The sequence below is a fragment of the Nicotiana tabacum genome, chromosome 5, assembly GCF_000715075.1.
Source record: "Nicotiana tabacum cultivar K326 chromosome 5, ASM71507v2, whole genome shotgun sequence".
NCBI classification, from domain to species: Eukaryota; Viridiplantae; Streptophyta; class Magnoliopsida; order Solanales; family Solanaceae; genus Nicotiana; species Nicotiana tabacum.
The window spans coordinates 125,240,881-125,247,089 of NC_134084.1; the positions used below are offsets into that span (position 1 = coordinate 125,240,881).

At 34.5% G+C, this 6,209-nt stretch overlaps 1 long non-coding RNA gene across 1 annotated transcript; it reads right to left on the reverse strand.

The window, feature by feature from the left end:
* Positions 1-281: 281 nt before the first annotated feature.
* Positions 282-4,781, reverse strand: LOC107825391 (uncharacterized). The gene is made up of 3 exons (XR_012709754.1): positions 4,603-4,781; positions 2,743-3,066; positions 282-546 (listed from the first exon to the last, which is right to left on the reverse strand). It is a non-coding gene; the product is annotated as an uncharacterized LOC107825391 (long non-coding RNA).
* Between the last annotated feature and the right edge of the window lie 1,428 nt (positions 4,782-6,209).

Consider the following 6,209-nt stretch of genomic DNA (forward strand, 5'->3'; position numbering starts at 1 on the left):
ATATTGTTAAACGTTTTTCCAAAAACTTACATTGTGCAGAAAGGTACCATTTTTTTTATATAAATTATTGAATCCATTTGATATAAGGTACTAGTGAAGTGACAAAGGAGTTCAAAAAATTGCTTTTGTTATCAGATTCAAATCTATTGCGATATATTGAACAGATAGAAAATATTGCAATAATTTTTATGAAGTTATAGTTTATATAAGGCATTGCAAGCAACCGTTTTTAATTTTGTTTATTAAATTTGGTTCTGGGTAATTATTCATGCACAATAAAATAAGACATGACGCACAAAATATATACAAATCACGGAAGTAAAATGTTCACCAACCATAATTCCAATTTCCAAATATCCACCAATAAAAGCAAAATGCAAAATAGTGTCTAGCAACTAGAGAGCATATATGTTCACATGGTAATAAGAAAAATTCTAAACTAAGAGTTCATAAAATATTTGAACACACTAATGATTTGTGCAACAATCTCATGATTCTAAATAGCGTCTTCATTCATTTCATCAACCCTTTGCTCATTTGATTCGCCTACAAGATAATAAATCAATATTAGCAAATGTTTGGAAGGAAATACATTCTCGACATATATATATATACTGATTTCACAACTAAAGCTGGACAACGACTGGTGTAGGAATGTACAGCAATCCCAGCAAACTTAACTAATCAATAAAATTTTCAGTAAAATTTCCCCTATACTTGGGCAAAACTCTATACCATAGAACCTTTTATCATACATATTCATATCCAAGAACCAACTTCACATACAACCATCACCTGCTCAGTACATCATAGCTTGAAGTATTTGTGAGCGTTACTGTGTTAAAACAAAAAATCAGAAAACTATTAGAAAAATAAAGAAATGTATAAAATAGTAAAGAATCAGAAATATTCCGAGTCCACAATTTTCTTGTGCGTCTTTAAGGAATTTTAACCCCCTCACACGTTGCCAAGGTAATGGATTAAATCCTCCCAGGATAAAACGGAATAAACCTTCCTGCAACAGTGGCAATACAAACTGCAGGATACCAACGAACTCAAAGAACGGAGCAAAATCACACTTACGAATTTGAGAGAGAGAGACTGCGAATTAGGATGCAGTATATTCAGAAAGAAAGAAGTTCTAGAGTGTTTTTTGTGTCAAGAAGATGCAGCCTTGCCTCAGAATTTATAGGCAAATATCAGAAGAGGTGTCTGGAAAGGTGCCTTTTCAGAAAATACACAGCCTGCCGCGGTTCTACCGCGATCGCGGCAGAACCGCGGCCAGAGAGGCCCTCTGAACCTGACTGCCGCGATTCTACCGCGGTCGCGGCAGAACCGCGGCCAGCTAGGTCCTCTGAACTTTCAGCAGGGTTCTGGCGTAGTTTCAGCAGTGATTTGACATTTAATTAATTATTAAATAATTAAATAAATTTTGTCCAAAAAATAATCTTATCGATCATTTGACAAATCCGAAGCCGAGCGAGCGACGACGACGGCGCGAGGGTTCATTCTCTTCAACTCCTTTTAAGAGCTTTAAGAAGTGAATCTATATATAAGCACACAAATGTGATTGTCCCTCACCAATGAGGGACAAAGTGCAAGACAAAAGTTCACTTCTTCAAATTTTCATTTTCCCTCCATTTCCAATTCACACTTCTTCTACTTTAAAGCCCAATGGCTTAAAGTCCAACAGTATTGAGCAAATTTACTTAGTAGAAAATTACTTTAACCAGTAATTAACAGTAAAGAAAACCATAAATAAGACACAAATATATAATCTCATTTCAAGAATTGCATGAATTTGCATGCATTCTTTTGTTTATTAACATGTGTGTAAATTTTAAACTTGGGACAGAACATAAAGGGGTAGGTTCATCTCAATCAAGTGTAGATGTCCATTTTCATATTGAAGTGCTGAAGTGTGAAAACTCCAAAAGCAATTACTGCATCAACAACTTTAAAATCTTAGTACAGCTCTTTTCGACTTAATAATGTCAAGCTCAAGTGAGTTTAACATCTTTATCAAAATTTCATAGTTTACTTAAGGAGACCTCTAAAGACAGTTATTCTATCTATAATGTATATAACCTAAGTTGCTAAGACACGGATGTGGGTGTCCGACACGGGTGGTGATTTAGAGGTCGGATTCTTCGAAATGTAAATTCTAAGATTCGGGGATACGAATTCTAGTGCGGATACGGGTGCGGGGATCCGGCTAAAAATAATTCAAATAAAAAATATAAATATAAAACTATCTTTAAATTGTGAGAAATTTTGTGGAATCATTATGTATAGCTTGTAAAGTGTGGATCTTTTTATTATTCTCAAGTTGTAGATAAGTAAAGGATTGATTTCCTAGATAAGGTATGTTATTTTCTTCAAATTTACCCTAGTTTTGGTTCTGATTTCAGGAATCAAATTTTATTTCGTCTCGAATTTTTCCTTCCATCGTGGTCAAAGTACCCAAAATTATTTGACCAGCTGTGTACGGTTCTCATACCAACACCCATACTAGTGTCGTGTCGACCCGGGTGCGACACATAAACTGCCGTGTCGAAACAACTTAGTATAGAACCCAAGTAGTAAACTCTGTTTTACTACTGATTTTCGACATCAAGTAAAAACATAAAGCACAGCAAAACACAGCAGAAAATATGCCCAGCCTCTCTGAATTCCAAGAGATTGAGAAGAAAAAAAGAGAACAAATTTTCAGCAGCTTCAACTTATTTTTTCAAAACTTACTTAGCTTTGTTATGAAGTAGGCCATCATTATCGTCATGCACGCTGGAACTTTCATCATCATTATTGGGACGTGCACGTTTTCTCCATAAATATCCTTCCCCGTGAAAAATCCATTTGTTGTATCCTTTAACAAACCCGCAAACAACCAAATGATTCTATAATACCAATAACAATTCATGCACTTTTTACAAGGGCACATTATTTCTTTTCCTTGAGCAACTCGTTCAAATGCAAAATCAAGGAAATCATTCACTCCACGGATATACTCATCGGTGTCTCTTCGAAGATTCATCCAACTTTTATCTATGTTCTCCATTGAATTTCCTATGTGACACAAGAAAATCACATAAAGGAAGAAAACCAACATAAAAATATAATCTGAAAATATAACCATGAGTTATGCATGTGAATGAGAAATTTCAAATGTACGAATGTTATCTTCTCGAAATTTAGAATTATTGATGTCTTCTATAACAATGTCATCCTATTATTCACTTCTGATCAGACCACTGGTTCCCTTATCCCGCCCATCCCACACCACCACCCTCATAAAGTTCTTATATATGAGACAGTTCACACAAGTAAACATAATATCAAAGCTGGCAAAAGTATTGAGTACAAAATTGGTATCCATTAAAAAGAAATTTCCAAGCATTAAGCTCAAGAGAAATTGTGAATCCAAGTAAACAAATATAAAGTACTCCTTTCTAACAGTTTAAGCTTTTAAATGCGATGATTCTCAACATTGGTGCAGTGCCAAAAGAGAAAGTATACTGCATGAATTCGCCTGGGGCACCCGCATGGTAAGTGATTTCCAATATTAACTTCACAGCAGTCAGTACTCGAGTAAAACTCGTCTTTTTTTGAGTAATTTCTTGATTTGATTGGAAGTACTAATTTGTATCATTCAACTCGTCTACTTTCTTAATTATTTGGAAACACTGTGACCATATCAATTGCTGGAACAAATGGTTTCTACTGCTTTTAGAGCAGCAGCTGACACACTAAATAGAATATCATTTGGAGGTGTAAAGCAGCTGACCTGCAGAATTGGACAACTTTACCTCAATATTGCAGCTGCTCTCAGATGATTGCAAAGTACATTCTAGCACTTAATTTACATTGAAGAACGGGTAAATCCTTTACTAGTTTTTTAAGATCCTGGAGAAGCAAGCACAAAATACAACTAAAGGAGAAAGAAGGAGAAAAAAAAAACAGCAGCCAACAATTGTGTTACTACCTAAACTGCAGCTAAAATTAGCAGGTGCAATAGCACAACCACTGCGCTATCTAGAACAATAAATCTTCATTACACCTTAATGACAAACAAAAAAATAAAAAACAATCGGCTCATTAGTATTTTTAATTTATATCTTGGACATAGCTAAAATTAAATGATAGGATTCTTTTGTATGTCAATCAACCAGGACAACGAAGTTAATGTATAGCTCGCTTCCAGATAAGCTAACTGGTAATTTTGCTTCCCTAAAAAAGAAACTTTGCCACCAAATTTAGCCAAATGGCAATCAAACATAAAATGAATTCTAAGAAGAAGGTAATAGCGGCTCCAAGACAACAACAGAAGCTTCTTCCCCCTCGCCCACAGCTTCATTCCAGAAAATGTATAAGAGAATCGTGCAATTTAGAACTTTAATCCTTAAATAAGGGTTATGCTCTGCTTGGGTAGTTGGGCATAATGGGCAAGCAAATAGAAAATAATAGCTATAGGATCAAAGGAAACCATGACTAGACAGTAGTTTTAACAATAAGAACATCCTCTAAAACCAAATAAACGTAAACCCACAAGGATTTAAGGCATAACATATTTACGAAAATCAGAAAAGAAAATTGAAGTGTTACCTTTGGTAGTACAGCAGAATCAAAAATATATTGTGAATGCCAAGACCGGTTCAATAACTCTAGAGACTGTTAACAGCTTCGTCCGAGCATTGGTCTCAACAAGAATTACCACAAAATGAAGGAGACAAGAGAATAACCCTGAACCCTAGGTTTAAATTTGTCTTCAATATTCGGTGTTTTAAAATGGGAAGTGTTTTCTTTTATGAGTTGTCCGAGGAAAGCTTAATAGGAAAATTAGTGAACTTTATGCAACGGTTGCGGTAACCGTTGCGTCAGTACACCTGTTATTAAAAAATAAATTAAATGCAGCGGGCTAATTCGAAAAAAAAATTCAACATAGCCAAACTTAGGCCCCGTTTTGTCCATAAAAAAATTTCCTTTTTTTCAAAAATATGTTTTTTCAAAAATATGTTTTTTCGAAAATGAGTTTTTTAAAAACCAAAAAATAATTTTGGCCACTTTTTCAAAATTTCAGAAAAACTTCCTTCTCCAGTTACATAACTGCAACATTTTTTCTAATGAAATGCACGTCCAAATATAATTTTAAATTTTAAATACCATTTTTTAACTTAACTTCAAATACTACTTTTTTCAAAAATTATAATTTTTATGTCCAAACGCCTACTTATTATGCAACTATATTGCAACAATTGCTGCAATTGACTCATTTTGCTTAGGTTGAAACCCCCTACTAATCTATATCTATATTATTATAAAAGCTGAATACAATGTTGGTTTATCAAAATAGCCTTAAAATATTGATCAATAAATATTTCAAAATTGGATAAAATCTTAATTTTTAAACTTTACCTAATATTAATCAAACTTTGAATTGAACGAGAATTATGTCCGCTTAGAATTTGGGTAAAATATTGTGGATTGATTTCATTCCTATTCAAATTAAGTATGGTAAGACTATTACCACGAACATATCACTCTTCTTCTTTTTATTTATTTATGGAAATACGAAATTATTATTATAAATTAACTAGTACTATTACAAGGATAGAGAGCCCTATTGGGCTTATTCATAGATTGTTCTACCATACTGCCGATATTAGTAGAGCCATTTACAAAAGGATTTCCAAATTCTACTAATTTGGAAATTACACTCGTAGATAAAGTCCTACTATAAGTGGTTCCAGCCTTGTCTTTGTGGAGGATTTGCAAAATAGAATAAGGAGGCTGTTCCATCAGATAGGGGGTGGAGCTACTTGGTTGTTTGAATCCATCAGTGGCCAAAAAGTGCGCTACTTTGTTTCCTTCCCTGAAGCTATGCCGGATCGGTGGATTCTGCAATTTCCTCAGTAGTGACCTGCACTCAATAACCAAGTTAGAGTAAATAGAACAAGTATCATTATTAAGCAAGGAAATGACATCTGTTGCATCGGTCTCAATTTCAATGTCAACCAACTTTTTATCCCAGGCTAGTTGAAGTCCAGTTTTGAGGGCGAAGAGCTCCATATAGGCAGGGGTGTAGGCTATAGCAGAATTGTTGTAACCCAAAATTCAATCCCCCCGGCCATTTCTGAATACACCTCCAAAGCCTCCTTTCCTATATTTTCCTTTGAAGGCCCCATCAATGTTTAGTTTAAAGGAGTGGTTTG